The 24020-nt window shown below is 37.9% G+C and overlaps 1 protein-coding gene across 4 annotated transcripts in view; it reads right to left on the reverse strand.

The window, feature by feature from the left end:
* INPP4B (inositol polyphosphate-4-phosphatase type II B) overlaps positions 1–24020 on the reverse strand; it is a 515731-nt gene that overhangs the window by 290262 nt on the left and 201449 nt on the right. The window lies entirely within an intron of this gene.

Consider the following 24020-nt stretch of genomic DNA (forward strand, 5'->3'; position numbering starts at 1 on the left):
AGAACTAGAGCATGTCAGGCACAGTCAGAGGGTTACCATACAAATATCAGACAAGGCTTCCCGCCCTAAGACACCATGTACAGTTATTCTCACTGTAACCTAAGAAGATCCAGAAAACAGCACCTAAAACCATCAGCAGAATATGAAGTATGATGCTGCCATATGCAGACTAAAATGAAACACTTTGCTAACTGGCAAACATAAGCTGAAAAATAGCATCCACATAACAATGAGTAGCTTAAAAATCAATACTACTTACAAATTTAATACAGATTTGTGCAACAAATTTCAATGTATTAAGGCAAAAGAATATGCTTTAAGGAAATAAGATCCTCAGCCTTTATAACACCAGTCAGAAATACACTCTGGAAATACACATATATCTGACAAGAATCTGTGAAGTTTATTGAAAACTAAGCCATAAGCAGCTAGTACAAGAAACTTGGATATGGCCTATCTTTAGGGTTAAAGGCTACAAATTCCAACAACCATACCTTAAGGAGTCCAATGGCAATCAAACACTAGAATTAGAAGGGTCTGAATGTATCACCAATTAAGTTCCAGAATATTTAGAACAACATCATAAGCAATTTAAACAAGAGCTAATATCTAATATTTTTTCAAAGAAAGCATCTATAAAATAAGAAATTCCTCAGAAAAAGATCTTTATTTCAATATTATGAAAACAATTGCAATTAGAGGTCTTTAATTGTTGATTAATAATGATTTCTACTTTTAAAATATCTATGCAATGAAGAGGGAACTGAATATTATCAGAATGTTAATTTGTCACTTGGGGGCTCTAAAACCGAGATACCAGGCTACTCCTCACAGAATCCTCGCTCTGCACGGGATTGCAGGAAATTGAGTCTGTTTCTTTCTGGGCACGGAAGCAGCTTTCAGAGGCATGTGCAGATGTGATTTTCTATCCCGGCATGAAGGGAGATATAAAGTTACTTTGATAAAGGAGACTTTGATCTTGGGCCAAAAAGCTGAGGAAAGAGAACAAAGCAATCAAATCCAGGCCTAGTCTCAACCTTCATTTAAATGTCTTTAGGACCACCTCATGGGAGTGGAAGTTGTCTCATTTAAAATAAAAATGAAAAAAAAAAGCTTATGTGTTTAAGTTTCAGATTAGTAGTTTATCTCTGAGTTACAAAAAACAAATATAACTACAATAGATAATGATATTCAAGCAGAGCTGTTTTATGTTTTATGTACACATCATATAAATCAATACTCCTTCACCAGCTAAGCAATAAAATAATTTATTTTTCATAACATAGTTCAGAAACACTATTTTATTTGATCTTCAGGACAGTGCCAGCGTGTATAAGAGCATGTATCATGATTTCTATTTCACAAAAGTAAAATAAATCTCTAAAAACTAAAAAATGTATCAGTAGTTGCCTATTTTACATCTACTATGTGAACTGGTTTAATTAGAAGTTGGACTAGGTTGAGAAATTATGATTTGAATGAATCCATCTAATTCTAAAGAAGTGAAGCATCAAGAAGAGAGATTCTGGGTCCCTGAATGACCACACAGAAGGTCATTCCATACTCCCGCCAGCAAAGTACAAGAATCTCAGTTGCCCCACCTCCTCACCAGCATGCGGTGTTGTTAGTTTGACCGGTGTTACACGCTCAGTCCACCATCGCGGCAAGCGTGGCTTTAATTTGCCTTTCCCTGATGACATCAGTTTAAGCATTTTCTGTATGTCTATCACTCACTTTTCACATGTGCATTTGAGAATATCTAATCTTTTCTCCCTTTTAAGTGGGAAGTTTATCTTATTCTTATTGTGTGATAGCAGTGTTTATACTCCGGATATAATATTTTGCCAAATATATTTCTGTCGGAACACATCTTTGTCAGGAATCTTTCCTTCCTATCTGTGACTTGCCATTTTGCTTTCCCAGTGGTATCTTTCAGATAGAAGTTTTACATATTTATACACTCCAACGATTAGTCTTTCTTCTTCTGGTTTGTGCTTTTTTACTGCATGTTAGAAATCCTTTTCTGCACAAAGTTCCTAAGAGTAGTCTCCTTTTTGGCTTTTAAAAGGTTTATATTTTAGTGCTTGCAATCTGGAGTATAGTTCATCTAATGAGAGTAAGAGCTGATGTTCATTTGGTGACACAGACTCATCCAGTTCTGGCAACATTTATTGCAAAGAATGTCCTCAATGATTGCCTTGGTGCCCATATCAAAGATCAATTGTCCATTGCATGCAGGTCTACTTCTGGACAGTATTGTGATCCATTGACCTATTTGTCTTTATTTACGCCACTACGTCACTGTCTGGATTAGAATAGCATTACAGTAACTTCTGTGCATTTGCATGTAATTTTAGTATTAGCTTGTCAATTTCTACCCTCTCCTCAAATGCACTCTGCTAGGATTCTTTTTTTTTAAGATTTTATTTATTCACTTCCAAATAGAGGGGAAGGGAGGGAAGAAAGAGAGGGAGAGAAACATGAATGTGTGGTTGCCTCGTGCATGCCCCAAACCAGGCACCTGGCCCACAACCCAGGCATGTGTCCTGACTGGGAATCAAACCCGTGACCCTTTGGTTCTCAGACTTACACTCAATCCACTGAGCCACACTGGCCAGAACTCTGCCGGGATTCTGATTTGTATTACATTAAATTTATAAATCAATTTTGGGAGATTGACATCTTAATAAAATCAAGTTACTGAAGCCATAAGTATGAATTAAAGATCTTCTTTAAAAACTCTAAACAATATCTTATAATTTTCTTTGTAGAAGTCTTGCATGTAATTTACTAAATCTCCTGGAGTATTTTATACTGCATCTAAAATACTCTTGGAGTATTTTAGTATTGCATCTAAAATGATGCAAATATAATAATGCATCTAAAATGAATTCTCTAATTGTTTCTGTATCTATATAAAAATAGCTTTGTGTAAAATTGGTCTTGTGTGCTGTGGCCTTTCCATATTCACTTAATTCTAGTAGTTGCATTTTAGATTTGTCAAAATTTCCTACATACATATATCTCCCATGAACAATCATAGTTTTAATTATTCCTTTGACTTTTTATGACTTTTATATCTTTTTCTTGCCTAGGACCTCCAGTACAATGATGAATAGTACTAGTACTTTGTCCACTATCTTAGCTGGAAAATATTCAGAATTTCACCATTAGGAATGATATTTGCTGTGAAGTTTTTATTATGAACGAGTGTTGAATTTTTCAAATGCTTATTCATGAGAATAAGCAACTCATTTGAGTTGATCATATAATTCCTTTCTTTCTTGTGTAATGTGGCACAATATATGATTAATTCTTGAATGTGAAACCAATCTTGCATTCCTGGGATAAACTCCAAATACTCATAATAAATTATCCTTTTTATATTTAATGGAATTGCTTTGCCAATATTTTGTTATGGCTTCTCATCTCTGCTCATGGGGGAGAATGGAATGTATTTTCTTCTAATGTCTTTAGTTTGGGAATCATGATGTCTTTATTAAGTTGCTTGGAAGTGCTCAGTGCTCTTATATTTTACAAAAGTTTCTATAAGATTGGAATATTTTGCTTTTTAAATTATGGTAGTATTAATCAGTGAAGTTGCATTGGGCTGGAGCTTTTTCTGTGGGAACATTTTAAATTAGAAATTTAATTTGTTTACTAGATTGAAGACTGCTTACATCTTTTTTCATGTGTCAGTTCTGATTCATTGTGATTTTAAAGGAAATTCTCCATTCATCTAAATTGTGGAAGTTATTGATCTAAAAGTGATTCATTTGTCATAATATTCACTTATATTTCTCTTAATAACTTTGTGACATATATCATCATCTTCTCTTTCAAATTCAGTATTGGTAACTTATACTTTCTCTTTTCTTGGTCAGCTGTTCCAAAAGTTTATCCACTTCATCAACATTTTAAAATAACTTCCATTCTTTTAACTTTCTGTGCTTTTCTATTGCATTGATTTTGTCTTGTGTTTATTTCCTTTCTTCAACTTAGTTTGGTTTTATTTGTTTTTTCCTTTCTAGCTTCTTAATGTGAAAACTCAGGTTACTAATTTTAAGTGTTTCTTCTTTTCTAACATACAGATTTAAAAATATTCATGTGTTCCCAAACACAGCTCTAACTGCATCCCACCAGTTTTATTATGTTGTATTTTTATTATCATTTAGATCAAAATATTTTCTACTTTTCCCTAGGAATTCTTCCTTGACTCATGAGTTACCTAGACATGTATTACTTAATTCCCAAATTTTGGGTGAGTTTCCAGATATTCATATAGATGTACTTAAATTTAATTCTGCTGTACATATTGTGTTCAGGGAAACTACTCTATAACATGTCATTCTTTTGCAGCCTGTGACAACTTCTTTCACGACCCAGCACATGGTCTATTGTGGTGAGCGCTCCAGAGGTACCACAGATGTGTGTGTGCCGCCAATATTGAGGATGATACTCCACAAATGTAAAGTACATCAGTTTGATGGATGATGCTTTCAAGTTTTTAATATGATCCCTGTTTCTTTTTACTGTCAAGTGCTGAGAGTGGGCATTAAAATGATCGGATTATTTGTGTATTCTCCTCTTAATTCCAACTCCCCTTAATTCCTCCAATTTTGGCTTTGTGTATTTTAACCTCGGTTATTCAGGTGCATATATATGTAGAATAGTTGTCATCTGACATATTGGTGCTTTTATCATTATGAAATATTTCTCCTTTTCAAGTAATAATCTAGTCTTGAAGTTTGTCAGATTTATTATAGCTACATCAGCCTTCTAATTTCTGATTGCTAGTTGCATGTTCCATTATTTTCCCTTCCTTTTACTTCAAAATACCTCATATATAGGTGTCTTTATATTGAGTTCAGCTCTTATGGACAGCATATACTCTATTTTATTTCTTCTGTTGCCTTTTAAATTTTATTCTTTGTAGAATTTTTAATGATAGCTCTAAATATCTCCATTTATATCCTTAATTTATCACACTCTACTTCTAATTATTATTGCATCACCTCAGGTAAAATGTAAGAATCTTAAAACAATAGCATAATCCCATTTTCTCACTTTTCCCTGTGCTATTATTGTCATATTATATAAACCCACTAGGAATATTACTGTTGTTCTAGTCAGTTTTCAGTTAAAGATAATAAAAATATAGAATACGGGCTTCCATATTTACCAATATATTTACATGTATGATCTTAAGTGCTCTTCCCTTTTTCTTGTTGATACAAGTTCTTGTCTGGTACCACTTGCCTTCAGCTGGCTTAAGGGAAGCCTACTAGACACCTGGGCACATTGCCAAAGAGAAGGATGCAAAGACATATCTAATATGTGTCCACCCACTACCCACCTGGCACATGCAGAGAAAATTTAAAAAACACTTCAACATAAGCTTATATAGATGACTACTTGCAGTGATGTGACCTGCCTTGACTCTTCAAGGACCATAAAAAATAACTACTCCATAAAACCATTCATCCTATGTAGCGAGCTGGTCCTGGGGTTTGCTACCACTCAGAAAAGCCCTACTTCTACCCTTGACTTATCCAGAAGCAAACAAGCCAGCATTTTGAGGGGGAAAAATACTTAATAGAAACTTTAATCCCACAAAATCATAAGAAACAAATACCGGAGAACAAGGAGTTATTTTTAGCATATCCCTCTTGATTTAAAGGGGGTTTAATCAAGAAACACAGTGAGTTAAAATAATGCAAAATAAATTTTAAAAATAAGTTTTAATTTTGTTGTTCTAAATGTATGTATAACCTATAATGTGTTTTGTTGAAAAACTAGAAGCCAACTAAGGTTTGACTATGTTAACTCAGGTTATGAGATAATTTTGCTTTTTTCCTAGTGACTTTATCTACAAGCTATGTTTTACTTCAGACATACTGCATAAGATTAGAAATTGCTTTTACCTGGAAACTGAATTCATGCCTGTTCAGGTGTCGCCTGGAATGTTATCCTGAGAGGGTTGTTACCACCGCCCCACAGGGGTCACTGTTGCTGAAAGATTCCGATAACCAATTCAACAATCCTCTGAGTATCCTTCCCTCTAAAAGAGACCAAACCTGCAGGCTGCTAAGAAACTATTTAAATCTTACTGTATGTTTAATGAGTAGTCTATACACTCCCTGCCTTTACTTTTTTCCCCCCAACCCTGCAACCTGACCAAAACCCTATCACTTCCTGGTATGACTTTCACTGAGATCACTGATGAGAGTCTGAAGGTCCAACCCCTTGCCTGGTCCCAGGCTTCCACACCATGCCTCTCTGTAGCCTTAGAAAATGTTATTCGCTTCAAGAAGTGGACTGGATTCAGAAACATAGCAAAATAAACTCGGGAGCAACATTTTCTTCCACAACAAGCTCTAAGATTTCTGCCAATTCTGAGTCAAACCAATAGCTAGCACCCTGGAAGCTGGGGAGGCCAAATGTGGGGGAATAATGCATGAGCTTTCTTCCTTAAAAGGTTGGGCTTGGCAAGATTGAAAGGAACTTTAGTGAAGGCCATGGGCAAAATGCAATATAGTATACTTTTGTGAACAAACATGGTAGTCAAACAATTATGGACTCCCTATAAGGGTAACTGAATGAACTCTGGTTTCTCTTGGACACTACAGGGCAGAGAAAGTCAATCAGGGGTGTTAGGTCTCCCTGTTCTTGAGGTCAGCAGATTACAGAGGGACTTTGAAAACTGAGTTGGGTTTCAACAAGCGATTGAAACAATAAATTCTTGAAGTTGCAAATTCATTCCCTATTTCTTTAATATATAAATCTTCCCCCAGTCTCTGGCCAATTTTACAACCCAGGAATGTCCTTCTCAAGAATCTGGGAGCCATCCCTTTGAAATAAAATCATTAAAAGGGGAGTTGCAGAGCTGGGTGAAAAAGGTAAAGAGTTAAGCAAAAAGAAACCATAAAACAAGCAAACAAAAAACTCGTAGACACGGACATCAGATGGGAGGTGGGGGGCAGTGTAGAAGAAGCTATAAGTGGGGATAAAAGGTGATGGAAGGAGAATTAACTTGGGGAGGTGAACAATCAATACAATATACAGACAATTGTTATAGATGATCTATTATAGAATTGTACATCTGAAACCTATATAATTTTATTAACCAATGTCACCACAATAAATACAATAAAAAAAGTTTTAAAAAAGAATAGAACAGAAAGATAGTGCCTAACTACTAAAAGCATTCATTAGCAAACTCAGATGGCTAAACACATTGCATATGGACCCACACCCCACTAATGTCTCCGGTACTTTTCCATTAGCTCATCGTGGTGCTTAAAAATTCTTCTGCCTTTAGTTTCAGTGGGGTTGAGTTCCCTCTCTCTCTCCACTGCCACAGTCTTCTGAGTAAAGGCCACCTTGCCTGCTTAATGCTGCCCACTGCGATTTTCCTCTGACAACCACTGCAGAGTACTTCAACCATCATATAGTGGTGGTAACAGTTGTGATGAATAAAACAGTCAATAAAATGTCTTGACCCTATAAACCTGTGATTCTCAACCAAAGGCAATTTTACCTAACAGGGGGCATTTGGTCCGGTCTAGAGACATTCTTGGTTGTCAAAATTTGGTTTGCTCTTGGCATCCAGGGGGCAGATGTCAGAGGTGCTGCTCAACATCTACCATGCACAGGGCTGCCCCTCGAAACAAACAAACACAAAAATAATGTAGTGCAACTATTAATAATGCATGCTTGAGAAACCCTGCTGTGAGCAATTAGGATTCCCCAGGTCTCACCAGAACAAGAACATTAGGCTGTGCCATGAGCCCACACCCTAAGGGGTTAGATTATAGCTCCTACAAGAACAAGAGCAGGCAACTGAAAAATAACTATACATAGTTCTCAAAGAGCATATCACTGGGGAAAATAGAGTGAGTAGAACCAATAACATCGAGAGAAAATTAAATTATTACATTAACGCCAAATGGGCCCATATTTTGCATTAGAATAGAATATGGTTCTTCCACGCTCTCACTGGGGGGACATGCGCCAGGCATTTCATTCTCAGGCTCAGTGCTCTCATGTGCGTGAAAGAGAGTAACAGCATCGGCCTCATGTACCACTGTGAACACTCACCAAATGTGACGCATGTCCACTCACTGCTCAGCCTGGTGTCAGGCCTACAGCACGTTCTCACTGTACAGTGATGAGCTCAACACCACAGTAAGAAAGGAAAACAGGGATCCCAGACTTGACTACTTAATTAATAAATGAGGAAATGGGTGACATCTAATTAAATCCTAAGCTCATCATGTAATATACTTCGAGATCAAGCTAACTCTTCAAACACCATTATTTTTATGAGAATTTAAGATCAAAATAATCTAATTTGTGGGCTCAGTGTGTCACTTTAGATTCATAATAACTTAAAGACATTTCCTAGTAAGAACCTAATTAGATGTTTAATTAGTCTGCATAGGCTAATGAACTGCCACTCTGCCATTATCTCCTTTGAGGTTCATCTCAGTCAATTTATTTAGGCAGTAGTAACTATGACTTATCCAATATAGATTAATAGATTGATCGCCACCAGCTATCGCTATCTCACTGACAAAAGAATGGCTCTTCAGTTAGTCCACACCTCCCTTAGAAGAATTTCTAGTTTACAGATGTTCTCTTAGTAGCTGGCAAGTTAACTTAGGTTACCTTTTCATTTCCTTTTTATTTACTCAAAAAGCAGTTATTGTAGCAATAATAAAGAGAAAGCATAGAGTTAATTCACTTATGACACACTGATCTCATTGAATTTGGCAAGGACACAATAAAAAAATTAAACCCTCCCCTTTTACATATAGTTAGAAAATTCAAATCAAGACAAATGGACTTAAAATCTTTATATGTAGTTCAGATGTAAATAAACTTGGCTTTTTGAAATGTAAGGATATCTAGTGCATTCTTTACACACTGAGTAGTAGACATTAGATATTTTTATTTTTATTTGTCCCACATTAAGAACTTCTAGTATTTATATTTGTCTTATGCCTGCTTGGCAATATGCTAAAGATTAGCTGAGTTTCCTCAAGAGCTATATTTTAAATTTACAAATGCATTAGTGTGTGAGAAGTAAAAGCATGATATCTTTTGTCTCCACTCAATAATTCATTACTAAGTCAATATATAAAGAACATTTTTCAAACCACCAAACTAAAGGAAACACAGTTCAAAAACAATGGGTATCCCTCCCTGAAATTTTCTAAGCCAATTTTCCCTTCAGATTGACTCGTCAGCTTCAAACTGAACATGACTTGAATGTCTGCAGTCCTGGGAAATGAAGACTATCTTGCTTCATTTTCTATTCTATATAAAGCAGAGTTGCATTAAAAATTTTAAATGTCTTCCCTCTTTATGAGTTCCATAGGGCATATTGTGGTGAGTTCAATTTGCTTTCCCTACTTTAACTTTCTCATAAGCTCATTTTTTAATTTTATCCTAAAATGATGAGTCAAAGAATAAAGTGTTAAAAGTGCTAGTCCCTTGTAATGTACTTTTGAAGAGAGGAACATTAAGTGTAACTTCAGTGAGGTACAGATCAGACCATAATGCTAAGAGGAACTTTTAAAAAATAATTATTCAGAGTGGCCAAGCTACAGAATTACCCTTTACAATGACCCTAACATGAAGACAAATGACCTGTTCAACAGTCCATCTAGAAGGGAACATTTTTTATCCAGAAATCTTCCATGGACATTTTTTTGGAAGGACTTTTTTTTCTGTAAACCACTTAGTACCCCTTACAGATCCTGAACTAACTCAAGTGGGCATGTTAGTTTGTTTGGAAAACAAGACCACTGCATAAATAGGTAAGTGAGTTAACAATTGAATCAGTGGCTCTCACCTTCACTTGCAACCCCTCTCTGGAGCTTTGAAACACAGCTGGGATGCCCAGACCGCCCCCAATCAACAAGATCAGAGTGTCTAGGATGGGAAAGAGGCACCAGTCTTTTTCAATGCGCTCCCCAGTGACCTCAATATGCAGCCCATGCTGAGAATCAATGCTTTAAAGGAATGAAAGGTTTTGTTGCAATTGCCCCTATAGCATCAAGTTAAAAGAAATATTTGAATGTATTTTCATAATGGAAAACATAATTGGTTAGAGTAGAAGAATGACCTCTCCACCCCCCCCCAGTATAACATTTATAGTGAGGTTTAAAGCTACTACTGAAATAGGCTTCTAAATTTTTGTACTTTTTCTAATAATACTCCAGGAAAACATTGAGATCATTTTGGTATATGTATATTTAAGTTGATGCAATTCAACTTGACATAGCCCTTTATAAAACTCTAAAATACGGAAGTTAATATGGCCAACCCAGTCAACTGACTCTAGGTGAAATACAAGATTCACTCACTGGTTAGGCAACTTTTTTCCTCAAAAGCAGACCAGCAATATAAAATTTAGCATAAGAATATCATAATAAAACAGAAGAAATAACTTTTAAAAATCTTGTTTAAAAGTACCATGATGAGTATATTCACTTACTTAAAAATAGCCAAGTACTTTTTAGGTACACAGGCATATAAGGTATCTGAAAACACAGTGCCCCTGTCCTCACCAGCTACTGCCCAGCTGGCTGACCTGCAAGTCAGGCCAGAGACTTTGACCCCATTTACACACCCACAATACACCCAAGATATCATTCAGCATCAGCACAGGCCAAGTTCCAAATATACTGCCAATTGTCCATGTAACACAACATTTTCAAATCATCTTGTTTGACATTCTTTCTTTATGCCCCATCTTCTAAAACATCCAGAGAAGACATAATGTAAACATTGCCAGTTGAACCTGTATAGGCTTATGCAAAAAGAGGTATATAATTCTCATATCTCCACTTTCCCCAAGTTTTCTGTTCCTTTCTTGCTTTCTCACTGTCCTTTCCTTTCCATCAGCATCATCATCATCTTTATTGTCACAATTATCTAGGCAGAGTCTCTAATATATAATTGTAAAAGCATAATATGCATTATATATAATGTATATAATATAATATAATTATAAAAGTATAATATATAATTGTGTAATCTGAAAGCAAAACCATGGCATTGGAAAATGATTGTTGATCTATTTGGAACTTTTTTAGTTCCTGATTATTTTGTATTTTTCTTATAAAATAATTTGCGCTCATGATGCTATGTAGAAGTACAGAGAAAATGACCCCACCGCCACCACAGCAGTTACATCCAATACCGGACATCTTCACATGCTCTTCTCCATGAAGTTTTCACAGTTAAAGTCATACTAAATTTTAAATTCTCTACGCAGCCTTTACATTTTCTTCATATTATGTTTAAAGAATTTTTTAAATCTCTTAACAACTTTTTATACTATAAAACTCATTTGAAATGATAAATATGAAAATCCTTAATATTACAATGCACTTCGAGAGCTTCAGAATATTAGTTTAATGAGCAAGTATTTACACATTCTCTTCTAGATTCTGAGGAAATAAAAAGACATGATTCTTTCTCTGTGGAGTTTATAGTCCAGTTGGGAGAAACAGACAATGAAAAATAAACACATCAGATCATTTCAGATGGTGGTTCTTGTCCCAACAATCATGGGATCCTCATTCGGAGAAGGGGCTCATTGGAGAGGAAAAGTACTCAGACCACGTCCATCTCCAGATAGATGGTGTTGGGTCTGAGGTTGGAACAACAAGCAGGAATCAGCCCCGTGAAATTATTAAGGGGTATGCAGTTGTGAACAGAGTGGACCGATGCTACCTTCCTGGAAATTCTTAGATACGTGGAATAGACCTTCATGAAAGTACAGGCAAAGAGTGGGCAAGCCTTGAAAATGTCACCTCCTTGCCACTCCTCATGCTTCCTCTTGAGTCCGATGTCAACCTTTGTCCCTTTCCTCAGAAGCCACTTAAATGCCAATTCCTTCGTTACAGCACAAATCGATTACAGGAGAAGTAATACGACAAAATTCATCTCTGAACTTCTAACAAAGATGCAATTAAATCTTATAATATAATATAATTAAAATGTGTGTTGTCCTTTATTTTTACTATAAATTTACCATTTCTCGATCCTTCAAATTGGTGTCGTTCTTATTGTCGTCAGTGTTGGAGCTGAAATGGGTCCAGCTTGTGCACCTGGATTAGCACTGCCGTCAACATTATGGAGGATAGACAGATTCCAATTAGCAGTAGGACCTTACCAAAACTACTTAGGCAGCCACAGTTTCCCCATCCCAATAACAATAATGTGAGTTCTAAAAGATAGGGGGTAGGGAACTCGGCTTACAGGCCGACACACACAAGCCTCTAGAGAATAGGCAGGGCAGGCAGAGAGAGAAACCGCATACACACAAGTACATGCACACACACCCTGAAATTATTTCAAATACTGTATGAATAAAGACCTTAGTGCTAGCAAAAATAAGACTTAGTTATGCCGTATTGCTCTGTGAATGGCTGCCTCAAACTGGTGCCAAGAAGGCCACAGTGGTGCGCTGACCAGGAAGGGTACCCACCAGCTCCTACTTGGGTTTGGGGAACCTGAAACTCCGCATTCACTCCTCTCGGTCACAGACGTCAAGTTTCAAATGCAGTCATAACCGGGCATGACAAGGTGATGCGAAGGGTCCTCTAGGTTTTCTCTGATCCTCTCGTTCTCACAGCCCTCATTAGGGGACTTTCTCCACACTAACATAAACATTTTCAGGGAAGACTGTGTTGAGGCCCGGACTCTGCATTTGGAATAAAACTCCAAACGACAGTGAGATGACTCAGTCCTGCCCCGAAGAAAGGGAGGGAGCTCAGAGGAACCCCTAGAATGGCTTTCACGCTGCCCCCCTCAGAAACCCAGCACCCCTCCTTTGGAGTCACCTCAGAGTAGGGAAAAGAGGGCTGACCCGGCGGCCTTGACCCAGAAAGTCCACTTTCGTGTGACACACAGGTATATAAAGACATGGTGTCCGAAGTGTCCCATGGCTAGTGCAAAAGCTTAAAGACCAGAGCCAGTAAACGGGAAAGCCCTTTACAAACAGTAAAGCATTTACTGTTTGTAAATGGCCACTAGCGATTTACAAATGCTAGTGTAGTATCGCTGCTACTGTTTCTTGGTTCCTGTGAAAATTTAAATGCCCGTTTCATTGGGAAATTGCTTAATTAGGTCATAAATCTCAACAAAAGGCACTGTTCCAAGTCAGCTTCATTTTTGTCTCTACCATTCTGTGTGATAAGCACATTGAAAAAATTCCTAAAGGGATTCAGCCAGTGGAGGAAGCTGGAGCAGCTGACTAAACTTCTCTGTCGCCGATTTCATTTCCACACGGGGTCAACCCAGTCAGTCACCCTCTGCAGTCAAGAAACTCCCCACCCTTCCTGGTTGTTAGGAGGAGCATTCAGGAAATGGCCCGGCCCCCTGTGGCTGGAAGTGAGGACCCTACGGATCTCAATTCAATTGTTACACCCTGGATATTTAATCCCCAGCTATAGCCAAACACTAAAGGCATATTGAAAAAATAATAATAGCAGTCCAACTTAACTCAATGAGCAATATTTTAGTCCTAAAAGGAGCAACACAAATGCAGGGCACTGTATGGGACTTAAGTAAATAATAATTCATAGCAGCCAGTGTTCATTATGTACCAGGGATTGGCCTGGGTGCTTGGCATACATCAGTTTATTTACCCCTCACAACAACATGATGGGCTCGGCACCATGATTTTCTTCGACAGATGAAGCCCAGAGACAGTAAGCCACCTGCCCAAGGTCAAGGTTGGAGGCAAGATGCAGACCTAGGCAATCAGGTTCTAGACAATACCACACAATGTTTTGATTTTTACTTTCAGTGAAGTTAAGGAAACAACTATATATTTTTATCTGAATTATGCCAATTATATGTATGCCTTTGTGTGTGGTATCCTCCCTCTGCACCCCCAGATCCGCACTCCATGCTTTGCTACCTTATTCTGTACACTGCAGTTTGCTCTATTTGAACAGCACCCAATGGCTTTCAGTTGGGTTTAGCAATGGCTGGAGACAAGAGGTCGAAAGGAGACTAAGGTCAGAGTATTTACTTCCCTGGTTCCCTCAGTCTTCCTAGCTGCACCCTTCTGTTGAATTGACAGCTCCTGTCAAAGGATTCACTCCTCCACCTGTCCCTTCCTCCACCCCTAACCACTTAGGGGTCACAACAGCTCTCTGCTGTCACAAGTCCTGGGGCACTGAGCCATATTTGTTACTGTTCATAACCCCTGACTACATCTTTGATTAAACTTTTACTATACTTTCCTCCAAGTACCCTTCCAAGACCCTGAGCAGAGAATTGATTTCTCCCTCTAGTTTACATAGGACTGGACCAAAAAAAAAAAAAAATCCAGCATAACCCTCACTATCCCCACGTTCTAGCTTTTGCACAACAGGCACAGGAAATAAATTTTACAATTGTCCAAAAAAATCCATTACACTTACTAGAAGCATATGTGAAAATTATTTTTAGTTTTAGTTTTTTGTAAAAAAAAAAGCCAAAAATTGAGGTCTACAAATAGAACAGCATTTTTTATTCTAATAATAGTCATAGGGTCTATGAAAGCATCCTGAGTTACAATAACAGACCCGTTCTCACCGGGTGTTAGTCTCTTGGAGTCAAACGAACTCACTGAAGGTTTCACTTCAGAGTCATAAATAGACAGTTCACCTAATTAAATACAAAGGTATTTGATGCTATGCAGCTGATAATACCAGACAGCTGTCTTCCTGGAACCAGGTAGTAAAATATGCCCAGGAAATGTGATTCCATGGGGCAGAGGAGACCAGGTGCATCCCTGTTTTCCCTCCAATGCAATCAGCCATTTATCAGAAACAGTGCATGCTTGTGACTATGTCTCAAACAAAGATGGTAGGCATCTGAACTGACCTTAACATCTTTTCTCAAAACATCTCAAGTTGATCTGAGAATTTATTTTACAAGACAACCAATGGCTGGGGATGGATGCACAATACATTGACCCATCACAGCAATAAGTATTTAGGGAATCTCTTGAGGTACTTCTGGACTGGAAGGAAACAATGGCCATGACCAAGGACAGGAATCCTGAATCTTACTTCTCTAACTCTAGTTCTGCCGCCATGCCCACGTGTGAAAACAGAGCTACCTGACTATGAAATGACAACCATCTGTATAAGCTGGCCCACAGTCATTGGCAAGAACAAAAGTGACGTATGTGTAAAACCATGATCTCAAAAAACCTTGTGCTGCTTCACCTTGCAGAAATAAGTCAGACACTAACTGAAGTGACTGGGATCCTCATTGTACTGAAACAGTCAAAATATATGTTTCTTTCAAATGACACACGCTGCTTCTTTTCCTCCCTGCCTGGAGCAGCGAACCTGTAATGGCCTCCTCCAGTGGCCAGGACCTTCTGGTAGTCACACACTCACACAATTCTCTCCCACGCTGACTAAGACTAACCTGTTTAGCCAAAAAGATATTATAGAAATGATAGTGTGTGACTTTCAAGGTTAATTCACAGAAACCATCTGGTTTTTGCCTTGTTCTCCTGTCACCCAATCAGGCAGAAGCCAGTTGATCAGTAGAATAGCCCACATGATAAGGAACAGAGGCCTCCTACCCAAAGCCAGCACCAACTACCAGTCATGAGATTCGGCTGCCTTGGAAGTACATCTTTACATCCTAGTAAAGCCTTCAACTGGATGCATCTCTACCTGCCATCTTGACTGTGACCTCATGGGAGGGTCCAAGACAGAATCACTCAGCTAAGCTACTCCTAAAGTCTGCATCCACAGAAACTGCAGGAGATAATAAGTGTTTGCTAGCATAATCCATAGAGTTGCAACATAGCAGTAGATAACTAAAATATGCCTCATTCTGATTCTCTGCTCTATATAAGGTGTATCTTGTATGCACCTATATCCTTCCCCCAACCATGGCACACGCATGTCCATATTCCAAGCAAGCCCTCCACACAGGAGTATAGCAAAATGTCTAGTTTATGCACAAAATTAAAGAATTGATGCTCAGAGATACACATGCCCGTAGTTGCGTAGTTTGTAGTGAAAACAGTGAAGGTCTATCTGAAAAATGCCTTCAGCCAAGAAATTGTTTACAAAAATAATACCACACATTTGATCTTCATAATGCATATAACTCTAATTCATTTGCCACACAGTGGATTATTCTATTGTCTTATGGTAGCACAAGAGGCAAACTGGTGATATCATTTTATTAGCCAGACAGAAGTAGTGAGTGAGTTAACATCCTGTCATTAACTCCTTTGTTAACTGCAGGAACTGAGTTACATTATACTGAAATAAGTGAGTTGGACTGTAAGAGGGACATGGCTGAATTACTGCAAAGGTCTAGAAGGGCATTTAAACCAAGTATGACTTCTTCAGCTGCAGTGAAATGTTAAGCAATTATTTGTTGCAGCTATGAGTCATGATGGCATTACACAAAGAGTACAAAAATATTAACAATAATACCAAAGGTACCTAAAGCAAGTAAGGATTTCTTTCCCACCTGTGTGCTTCTCCATATAAAGTCAATTTATCATTCACAAATAAGATCAATTTTAATATATAAGAAATTAGAGAAGAAACACATTTATTCTTCATATCACTGTATTTCTAATACTAAGATAGCAAAACAGATAAAAATCACAATTCTAAAAACTTTTGGATAGCTATAGAATTTTTTAGTAAAACTAAAAAACTATTTTTAGTATGAGATTCAGACATAACAATTGGCCTGAAAACACAGGTTACTTTCTTAGGACTGATGTAAATTTCTCTTTAAAAAAATCAGGATTCTAAATGAATCTAATGAATATTAAATGTATTAAATTGTCCTTCAAATGAGATTTTACTCTACACAAACTCGGGATCTGTGAAGGGCAAGAATTTTCTTCTATATGAGATCATAAAACATTTTTAGAGCTGTAAAAATCAGAGCAAAATTAAAAAGTTAAGAAGAATGAGATTCAAATGTTTGATCCTTAAACAAACAGCAGCAGAATTTTACTGAATAGAAAGTAATATAAAGGGCAATGGTTATGGAATAAGAATGACAATGTGCTTTTCTGAAACACTCAATCAAGGGTTAACTTGTTAATTCTTGGTACTAGATCTTACATATCTAATCTTAACATTTTGTTTCATATCTATACTTAATACCTCTACTGAATACATTTATAAATTACCAAAAGGGTAGGAATGAGGGACATTCACTCCCGTTATTAAGTTGGCTGAGAGTGCCTTAGGTGTGGGGCAATAAAAAATAAAGCATAAGTCAACAAATTTTTGTTTAATCAATTTTATTTATTGTTGCAGTAAAAGTATACCTTTGTGAACTAAGGAATTGAAGATATACCTAGTATTTACATTCTTTAAATAAAATTGTGAATGGATCCATGTTTCATATCATTTCAAAAGGGTTGTTATTTTACTCTGAGATAACATTGATTTAGTTCTGAGAAATTTTGTGCGTGCAGTTGTATCTACTTCCGATATATTATAAAGCTTTTCTTTTTCTTCAGGTATCTTACAGTATTTGTTGAAACAGTATTTGTTGAAAGAGCTGAATAAATAAATGAAGAAAGAAGTTTTCAGCCATAAGTTCTGGAAATGTTTTCTCATCCATGTACTTATTTGTTTGAAAACTGTTATTGGAACGTTGATCTCTGTGCTCTTGCCTTGCTTTTCAGTTGCATATAGAATTGTGTGCAAAGACTACTTCTACTACTTCCTCGCCCTCAAAACTTACATTGTGTATAATGATCTGCACAATAACTTCTCAAAAAAATCAAGCTATTACTTGTATGTCTATTACAGGCCTAGCTAAAAGGAATAAACTTAGGTTCTGATGTTAAGGAGATGGAAGAAAATATAACCAAAGAAATCAAGTTAAATTATATGAAACAATTATGGAGAATTAAGTGCTATGATGTATAACAGCATTCCCCAAAAGATCCATGAGATGTTAATAGATATCTTATTAAAAAAAGAAAAGTCTCCCATGGTCAAATAACTTCGGGAAATAGTTCTTAAGACATTACCCTCTTGGCAATTCACCATGTCCATTAGCCTACTAATGACTGAAAAGTTTTTCAGCAAAGAAAATGGTTGTACTTTGATTAATCCAGAATATTCAAAATTTCTTTAGCCATGGAAGCCTTAGCTAAAATGTTCTATTTTTGGTCATGAAAATTTCATAAAGAGAAAAATAACACAAGTATTTGCCACCTTATTTTAACAAGTATTAGCATTTTGCCCTATTTGGTTCAGATATTTTAACCCAAATAATAATAAAAGATTAGCTATACAATGAAGGCCACCCTATCCCCTTTTCTTTCCTCCTTCCCAAGAAGTCACTATCATTCTAAAACTAGTGTATATTCTTTCTGTTCATATTTTTACTTTCACTCAAATATTGGTGTCCACAGATAGTACATAAGATTTGTGATTTAAATTTACAAAATAATATATTTTTGTACACATGTAATTTATTAATTTTGTTGAACATTATGTTTAAGAGGTAGATTTACGATGATACTTATAGAATTAGCTCAGCTGTTTTAATTGAGAAATTGTGTTCTTTGTATACATACACCTCAAAAATTAATTATCCAAAAGCCTATTAAAAACACGAGGCTTATTCCCAGTGGTTCCCCAGTACAAACACATTGTGGCGAACATGGTTGTGTGTACATCCTTGGATGTCTGATGTTCTCAAGTGCAGGCCCAGAAGTGGAACTGGTAAGTCATCGGTGCCTACGTGATTAATGTTAGCTGAAATTCAAACTTCTCACCAAAGCAACTGAGCTAAGTCACACACCAGCCATCACACTGAGGAATTTCCAGGCACTCACCTCTTCACAGACACTCAGGTGTGACTTTATACTAACCTGATGTGAGTGAATTTATACTGTGCTCGTGTATGATGCTAATTTCCCTTGTTATTTTTAGGACTGAACATATTTTCATAAACATATCTGCCATCTAACTTGACTCCTTTGTAAACTTTGAAGGTTTGACAGAGTTGAATATACATCTCATATTTCCTAAACTGATCTTACATTGCTCAAATGCACTGCAAATAATGTCCCTGGTTTATGATTTAATTTCCATTTGGTTTATTATTTCTTGTGTTGTATTTTGAGAGGTGTTTATGTTTTTATAAAGCATATACTTTGGTGTTATTTGTTTTGTCCTAAAACTTTCAGAGCATTTTTCATGTTGAGGGTTTTATGCCGCCTGCCATTTACTGCATCATACAGGCACTTCACTGTCTCAGTGACATTTCATGACTAATCTGTCCCTTCCACACTGATTTCCAATACCACAGCAGTATACAGTAGGTCTCTGCAATGTAGAGGACATCATGAGTAGCTGAAACAAAGGAGGTGGTTCTCTACTGCACGAACATATTCTGCATGAGGGGCTGCATGGACCAAGTGGCTTTCAGTAGGGTCTGAATACTGGATGGACATGAGGACATAGGTTTGGGAGTCAGATAGAACCTCATTTATATCCTTTCTGGAATACTCATTGCAAGTGAGTTCATCTTGCTGCAAATGAATTTCTTCTCTCACAAATGAATAGGAGCACTAATAGTTTTATTTAATGAGACACTGTATTTAATAGCAGTTACAATATGGCCTTGCATATTGTAGGGGTTCAAAGTCTCTGGTAGTAATTGCGGTTCCCACTGTAGCTAGTGATAGTAGTAAGAGTGGTCTCGAGGCCTGATAAGGTTAGCAGCTGTTGATCTGAAAAGATGAAACAAATCTGAAAGAAAGGCCTAGGGAAAGAAAGCTCAAACTGAGGTACCTTCTGACAACAAAGAGGAGAATTAGAACTGACTCGGAGCTGGGCTTTGGAGGACATGCTGTAAGAGGAATTGAAGATACCACCTTAAGACGGAGATTCGCAATAAGTGGCTCCTGCAGCAGCAATTCTTGAAGACTCACTTGTTAGGTGGGCCAACTCGGGAGCCCAGACCCACTCAGACGCTCTGACCAACCCGAGCCCCAGGAATCCGTGTTTTAACAACCCCTCCAGCCCCTCCTTCCCAGGTAACTGTGAGCCAGGCTTAAATTTGAGACCCGCCCATTTGGAACGCACTGAGCAGGTGGGGATGCTGAGAGAGCAGGTGAACAAGGCACACAAGGAACTGTCAGAGCTGAAGATGTAGATTTCTCAGTGAAGGGGCTAAAACTCTCTTCTGATGCCTTTACTTGCTTTTGGTTATTGGTTTTATTTTACTGAATGGCTTCCCAATCTCAGAATCATTACTCAGCTTTCAAGTTCTCCTCACAGCCCTCCTACTCGGCAAAGCCATGCCAAGTTTGCAATACTTAATCACTCTCCATCCTTCCCACAATCTTCCTCCTACATTGTTCTCCTGCTTTGAGCTTGGAGGCTCCTCAGGGAAAGCAATTTGTCTGGCACAATTTCATCTAACATTAAATGTCATGTACAATACAAAGCTTTATAAATAATAGATGAGGGTAGTAATAGCCTAGAACCCAGCTTTTAATAGTAGAAATCCCTGGCTATTAAATATAAAACAGTTACCGGTACTGTATGTATGTCTAGAGACCCTTCCCTCGTCCCTGAAAGACAGAAGTCTGTAAAGAATAGGCTGTTATCGGTACTATTTAAGAGCACTTTTCTTTCAAAAACCAATTTCATCTGAAATCCAATAGGTGTAAGTATGAAGAAAGAGATGAGTGGTAGCCAGACACAGAAAACGTTTACCTCTTTGCAGATTTCTCCAAGGTGTTTTGGAGGGAGCTTTATTGATTGTTTGGCAGACATGGAGGTGGAGAAATAATGAGACATCTCATTATAATAGCCTCCCAGAGACTTGAGCAGTGTATTAATTTTGGCCATAATATGTCAATTCCAACAACAGAAAAATCAGCTCCACCACGGTGACAAGAACCAATTGCGCAGACCTCTGAGATAAGTCAACCTACCCCTGCACGCTCTGGAGCAGGAAACCTATGGGAGGACCGCCTGCATTTTAAACTAGTTCTGACAACCTTATAACATCTGGGAATCCATAGTGAATAAAACAAACTTCAGGGACTCAAAACATGGCACTCCTATTACTCATAAACACAAGATAATTCTGCTGTGTTTCTTCTTGTGATTTTCCTCTTGTTTTATAAATTCTGTATCACATGTATGCATACCTGTTAACTTAAAATCTATAGACTCTTAGGATAGCATGTAAAAAGTAGGCCAATAAAATATGTCTTCTATCATTGCTTTAGGGAGGGAAAGGAGGAAACAAGCAATCAGGAAGAAGTCTCTGCCCATCTTTCCAGTTGAAAAATTTTGCCATCAGAATAAATAGGTTTTCTTGGAAAACTAATTCCGTGACTTAGGGAAGTCCTTGGCTATCAGGCAGAAGAATGATGAATCTTACATAATCAAAACATGCTTATCTAGCATCAAAAACTTGAAATAGTGTTAGGCGACTCTGCCACATGTAGCTGCTTGTGCACATTTGTGTAGCCTATGAGACATAATTTCTTCTTTATGAGTCCAAGCTGAGGGTGTAGCTTTGGACATTATTACAACAAGATTTATTGTTATGTAACCCGCACATGAGTAAATGGCAGTGTCCTCTGAACAGAATAAAACTTCTTTTGAGTAGCTTTGTTAACAAGCCCATGTGAAGGTCACATTCACTGTCAACTCCATCATCTCAGGCTAAAGGGAAAGACTGCAGCAAACGAACCAGGACTCTAGTCGGGGATGGGCCGTTGCTCCATAAGAAGCCAGATTTGCTCTTGCCATCTACAAAGACCAGTGCTTGGCTTCTTGTCCAAATACAGATATGAAAGCACTGATTTAGCCAAATAGAACTAATAAGCACATACATAATCCATCCACTGTTTAATGCATGAGAAAGTTTTTAATCAGTATTATTTTTGTTTTAATTTACTTTTATATCAACAGCCAGACATTTAAAATCCTGAGTCAGGCTTCAGTAAGAACAAAAATCAGACATGTTTCAATCCGGCAATCCCACTGCTGGGACTCTACCCTAAGCACCCTGAATCACCCATTCAAAAGAACTTATGCACCCCAACGCTCATAGCAGCATTATTTACTATAGCCAGGTAGTAGAAACAGCCTAAGTGCCCATCAGTAAATGAATGGATAAAAAAAACTATGGTGCATTTACACAATGGAATTCTGTGCAGCAGAAAGAAAGAAGGAGCTCCTACTCTCCATGATAGCATGGACGGAACTGAATGCTTTTCAAAGCATTATGCTAAGTGAAATAAGCCACACAGTGAAAGACAAATACCATATGAATCTCTACAAATAGAATCCCTACAAATAGAACCTAATCAACAAAACAAACAAATGAGAAAAATAGAACCAGAGACTTGGAAATAAAGAACAAACTGACAGTAACCAGAGGGGCAGGGAGAGGGGGATAACGAACAGGGAAAGAAGGGGAAGGGGCGAACAAAGGAACACAAACAGAGAACTCATGGGCATGGACAATGGGGAGGGGGATTGATTGTGGGAGTGGGGGGTGAGGGGAGAGCAATGGGGGAAAAGGCGGGACAACTGTGACTGAACAACAATTAAATAAATAAATAAATAAATAAATAAATAAATAAATAAATAAATAAATAAAATGTTGTTATAAATATCCAATTTCCATTTTGAGTTTATCACCATATTAGATTTATTTTCCAATCATGAAGATCTAGCTGCCTGTCCCCATGGCTGCCACCACCACCCTGGTCCACACTAGCCCAGGAATAATGATAACTTCCCACCTGAGCTCCGCATTCATTCACCTGAGCTCGGCGCGCTCTTCTTTCTCCGCAGAGGAATCAGATGATCCTCTCCAAAACTCAACTGGTAGAATATTTTCCCTCAGCTTAAAAGCTTTCCGCCCTGGCTGGTGTGGCTCAATGGATTGAGCATGGGCTGTGAACCAAAGGGTCACCAGTTCGATTCCCTGTCAAGGCACATGCCTGGGTTGCAGGCCAGGTGCCCAGTACTCAGCACGTGAAAGGCAGCTAGACATAGATATTTCTCTCCTTCTCTTCCTCTCTTTCTAAAAATGAGTAAATAAAATCTTTAAAAAAAATATCCAAGGCTCTCATGGTCATAGGATAATGCAGAGCAACGCATGTTGCAGACCTGCAGGCACCCGCCACTGTCTCTCCAACCTCTTTGGTAGGAGAACCCTCCCCCCTTCCTGCTCTTGGCTCTGCCTCTTCCTAGACCCGCCCTGTTGGCCCTGCCAAGACACTCTTGATTCCCATCCTCTCCTGCTCCACCTTGGCCCACCAGCTCTCTAGCCAGTCAGCTTTACCTTTTCAGAGAACATTTCTCTGACCATCCCACTGCACCCCAAAGAGGTCAGGGCTCCCTGATACATGCTCTAATCATCCCATGTTCCTTCAGCTTCCGGCACTTTAGAAGACGGCCACTTCGAACTCATCCGTGCAATCATTTAACCAGTTACTGTCTCCCTCACCAGATGGCAGACTTCATGGGGGAGGGACCCATGTTAGTTAGAGCTCACCGGCCTGCCATAGAGGAAAAAACAGTCACGCAGTAACTGGTGAATTCCAAATGTTGATATACTTACTTATGAGACAAAATAAAAGAAACATTTAATGAAAGTTAGAAGAACAACAGTGAAAATATCAAAATACTTGAGTAAAATTCTAAGATATACTTAGATGTATAGAAATTTAAATAACTAACTGTACTTGTGAAAAGTACCGATAACAGATAACTGGAGGAAAAAAGGATTGGTCAATTCAGATCTTCTGATTTTACTCAAAGGCCATTCATCTCTGGACCTGCTACCCCTTGCTTTCAGAACACTTAACAATAATTTTATTTCACTGTATGTAAGCCATTGTAAATCATCATGGTAAGTGTTAGCTTTCATAGTGCCAAGAAAGAGATTCGGCTGCCACCAGCTAATGCACTCAGAAAGCAAGTGGAACACGTGCCGAAAACAGAGCCTCA

The sequence above is a fragment of the Artibeus jamaicensis genome, unplaced genomic scaffold (genome assembly GCF_021234435.1).
Source record: "Artibeus jamaicensis isolate MK-2021 breed Jamaican fruit bat unplaced genomic scaffold, CSHL_Jam_final scaffold_537, whole genome shotgun sequence".
Classification (NCBI taxonomy): Eukaryota; Metazoa; Chordata; class Mammalia; order Chiroptera; family Phyllostomidae; genus Artibeus; species Artibeus jamaicensis.